This window comes from Scylla paramamosain, chromosome 5, assembly GCF_035594125.1.
Source record: "Scylla paramamosain isolate STU-SP2022 chromosome 5, ASM3559412v1, whole genome shotgun sequence".
Classification (NCBI taxonomy): Eukaryota; Metazoa; Arthropoda; class Malacostraca; order Decapoda; family Portunidae; genus Scylla; species Scylla paramamosain.
Window position 1 is genome coordinate 25,052,556 of NC_087155.1, and position 5,000 is coordinate 25,057,555.

Here is a 5,000-nt window from a genome sequence, read left to right on the forward strand (position 1 = left end):
TTATTTATTTTTTTTTCTTAGGAAGTGGAGTGTAAGTGCCATAAGTGTAGTTTCAGTGAGGTGTGGCATCCCGTGCCTTTGTAAGTGTCGATAACTTCCACAAATCCAGCCCAGAATGAAGATCATGTGATTCCATCAAAAGTTTTCACAGCCCGCGTCGAGGCGGCCAAGTCTTGCAGTGAAAGGATCCTCAAAATGCTGCTCTTCCAAAACTTCTTCGATTGGGACTCCATAAAAGTGATTTCTTATATTTTCGTTGCACTTAATATCGGGAAGCTCACAGGAGATATTGCGACAGTTCAGTCAACCTTGTATGTTACTTGTACCTCGAGGACGAGTGATTGTAGCGGGAAGGAGAGAGAAGAATGGTTTCCCCAAGTGGCAGAAGCAGATTGAGTGCTGTTTATTTCCTGAAGAGTAAGATAACGCTGCAGATCAGTGTATGAGGCATGCGTGAAGACTGCATCGTGTCTGTTCTAAATTGTTATTGATGGAAATTCTTTGTTGTCCAGTGATTTATTATTATTATTATTATTATTATTATTATTATTATTATTATTATTATTATTATTATTATTATTATTATTATTATTATTATTATTATTATTATTATTATTACTACCACTACTACTACTACTACTACTACTACTACTACTACTACTACTACTACTACTACTACTACTACTACTACTACTACTACTACTATTACTACTACTACTACTACTACTACTACATATTATTATTTATTACTGTTGTCATATTTGCTACTGCTGACGTTCATATAACCATCACTACTGCACCAGCAACAGCAACCCTCGTAGCATTTCATCGCTCCACCCTAACACCACACACACACACACACACACACACACACACACACACACACATCTGTCCCATCCTGCCCGTGCTTGCCAGAGATCACCCACCGTCCTAAAAATAACAACTCAGTACATGATCAACACACTCCTTCCTCTCCTAGATCACTGTGTTTATCATGAGCAGCGTGCCATCGACAGGCGAGCAGAGAAAGAATAACACACACGCATTAGAGAGACAGAGAGAGAGAGAGAGGAAGAATAGGAAAACATGAGAGTTCGCTGTCCTGCCGTGGGGATTTGGAGAAGGGAATATTTCACGCCCCTTACTGCAGCATTCGTGAAAAGGTTACTGTCGTGTGTTTCCTGACGTGTCGATGATAATGCCCGACTGAGGAGGACCGCTGGGGGATTCTTCTTCTTGTTCTTGGTGCGAAATGTTTATTCTTCATGTGGAGGATGACGAGGCCGAGAAGTACAAAAAGAGGAGGAAAGGAATAATTGAAGAAAGAGTGACAGTTGAATGAGGAAGAGAAGCAGAGGGAGGTAGAGGAAGAGAAAGAAAAAGAAGAACAAGAACAAGGTGGCAGAAAAGGAATAAAGTGTAGGAAATAGAGGAAAAAGAGAAGAAAAAAGCTGAAGAACAAGAAGAAAGGGATAATTACTGTTTATAAAGAAAAGTCCATCAAAGTAGACGAAAATAGAGAGAAAAAAATGAAGACGAGCAGAGTTACTTAGGGAGCTAAATTTAGAGACGTAAAATTTCACTCTAGCAAGATCTCAAGTAGGAAGATAAGTCGAGCAACTGGAGAACGAGGACAATTGCGAGAAAAGAAGGGAAAAAAATGTTAGAAAAGTGCAATGGGATTAAAGCTCCTAATTTCGCCTCCTTTTCTTGGATGCGGAAAATTAACGTGCATCAGAGGGAAACTTCTATGAGCAAGGAGAAAATAGAAAAAGAAGCCGAAGGAGAAAAAGAAAAAATGAAGAGGAGGAGGAGGAGGAGGAGGAGGAGGAGGAGGAGGAGGAGGAGGAGGAGGAGGAGGAGGAGGAGGAGGAGGAGGAGGAGGAGGAGGAGGAGGAGGAGGAGGAGGAGGAGGAGAGAGGAAGAGAAATAAAGTTTACCAATAGTGAATTGAAAGCCATCTTTACTGAAGGTATTTTTAATCTCACACACACACACACACACACACACACACACACACACACACACACACACACACACACACACACACACACACACACACACACACACACACACACACACACACACACACACACACACACACACACACACACACACACACACACACACACAGAGAGAGAGAGAGAGAGAGAGAGAGAGAGAGAGAGAGAGAGAGAGAGAGAGAGAGAGAGAGAGAGAGAGAGAGAGAGAGAGAGAGAGAGAGAGAGAGAGAGAGATAGGCAAACATACAAATATGACAACTTATAAACCAATATACATAAAACGAGACATTCACAAACACACACACACACACACACACACACACACACACACACACACACACACACACACACACACACACACACACACACACACACACACACACACACACACACACACACACACACAGAGAGAGAGAGAGAGAGAGAGAGAGAGAGAGAGAGAGAGAGAGAGAGAGAGAGAGAGAGAGAGAGAGAGAGAGAGAGAGAGAGAGAGAGAGAGAGAGATAGGCAAACATACAAACATGACAACTTATAAACCAATATACATAAAACGAGACATTCACAAACACACACACACACACACACACACACACACACACACACACACACACACACACACACACACACACACACACACACACACACACACACACACACACACACACACACACACACACACACACACACACAATTAGGCAGGTAGACAGGCAAATCCAACCAAGCCTCATCCCTAACAGGACAGGCACACGAGAGGCACAATACAGCCAGACACACACAAATCACGCGAAACTGTCCACTGTGCCTGACTCCATAAAGCAGGATGTATTGCAGGTACGGCTGGAAAGAACACCATGCACTCGTCATATATTTCCTTCTTTCCCGCCCCAGTGCAGTGCGTCGCTAAAATGATGACGGGGAAAGATAGGGCAATTTCATACACACACACACACACACACACACACACACACACACACACACACACACACACACACACACACACACACACACACACACACACACACACACACACACACACACACACACACACACACACACACACACACACACACTCGCAGTCGAACAAATTTTGCAGCTAAAGCGTAAACATTTGGTGGCGTTTTTTTTTTTTTTGTTTATTGTAACGCATTATTATTGTTATTATTATTATTATTATTATTGTTATTGTTGTTGTTGTTGTTGTTGTTACGTATTTTACTTCTATAAAACATTAATTTTCGTAGTTATCAATATTAATAGAGTTACCACTTCTGCATCCTCACACACACACTACACTAACAAGAACACTGATCACGTACAAATCAAGTCTAAATCTGTACTTTTGTCAATTCATATTCCTCCGCAACTTTGGATCATTAACAGGTGAAACACTCCACAAGGCTCAGCTCCAGGTCGTGTCTGCTGCAGCCCACACTCTCAAACGTTTAGGTGTCTCATCTCGTCAACTTTTTAACAAACTATATTGGAAGTGATCAGGGTTTTCAGGGTTCTCAAGGACGTTTCCATGACTCTCGTGATAGTCTGGCCGGGATGCTGCGCCACTGATGGGAGAAGAAATGCCTCGAGAGTCTGGCTGATCATTATGTATCTATGTAGCATCTGAAATACTCGTAATGCTGCCGAGCGTTGTAGCAGGAGCATTACGATAATTAAGTTGCTGAGCGTTGTAGCAGGGGCGCTGTATCACGGTGGTTAAGTCAGAGTTCAGGGCTGGTTCGGGGTTTCTATAGTTTTTCTGTCTTGTCTTCCATAAATCATGTACATAAAGCTCCATTTTTTTCAATGGCTGGGCTGAGTAGTACATTTTATCCATTGCTGTATCCGCTGTTCTCTCTCCCCTCTGGTACGTTTTCTTTCAAATTTGTCCTCTGCCCTGTATCCTCATGAAGGCAAAGCGTGTATGAACCCAAGCCGCGAGCGACGACTGACTGCGGAACATGAGCGATGCATTGGCGCTAATTGGGGGTCGTGTTGGGAATCATGTGTGTGGGCGGAGGCTAGCGAGTGTAATGACCGTGCCGCGAGCTTACTGGAGTAATGGCGACTCAAAGCGAGGATGTTTTGTGCTTAATTAAGCTGTGCAAACATTGGTAGCTGGTGACCATTGCGAGGACTGAAAGGAAAGCCTGTTGCGCATTCCTTTGTGGGTGTGTGGAAGGGGACGGGCGGGAGACGGAGGGCGGAGGTTTGGTTATGTAGATTGTGTGTGTGTGTGTGTGTGTGTGTGTGTGTGTGTGTGTGTGTGTGTGTGTGTGTGTGTGGAGGTGGGGACGTGTAAATTATACGTTTCGGTAGAGTGAAGAGTCGTTTAGTTTGTATGTGCGGTGAGTGGGAAGAGTTAAAGTGGTGTGTAGGTGTGTGTCAGGTGAGGGAAAGGTGAGGCATACAAGTGTTGTTTGTGTGGGAGGGTATGTGTAGGCTTTATGTATGCGAGGGAAGGAAGGGCGTGTGGACTGTGTGTGTGTGGAATGGGGATGGTTACCGTGTAGATTGTGTGTGTGTGTGTGTGTGTGTGTGTGTGTGTGTGTGTGTGTGTGTGTGTGTGTGTGTGTGTGTGTGTGTGTGCGTGCATCATGCGTATTTTTACCCCCCGCTGTAAGGAGCTTTGGTCGGACTCTTTCTCTCCGTCAGCTCAGAGGTCGGGGGCAAACAAAGCCAGGAAGCCAAGGGTATCGAGGGATTTACTGACCAGCACTGTGTTCTCCCCTACCCTTCCCCTCGCGTGACCCCTGCAAAGGCCGGTCTCCCCTGCATCAGCGCAACTAGTCGAGGTGAGGAATGGAGGGGACTTTGGTAACCTAGATGAAGGGAAGTGTTTACAGAGGTGACTCTGAAACCTTCCCTATTATAAGTTGTCGGATTAAGGTTGATATTCCCAACCATTTCCCCGTTTTCCTTTGTTAACATTACAAGCTCTGCAAAAATTACGTTACCATTGTTACAGAAATAAAGAAAATGGAGTAAAGAAGTAAATTTTGC

General features: G+C 44.1%; 1 protein-coding gene across 4 annotated transcripts in view; it reads left to right on the forward strand.

The window, feature by feature from the left end:
* The window catches only part of LOC135100710 (pyrokinin-1 receptor-like), a 128,407-nt gene that overhangs the window by 150 nt on the left and 123,257 nt on the right, over positions 1-5,000 (forward strand). The window lies entirely within an intron of this gene.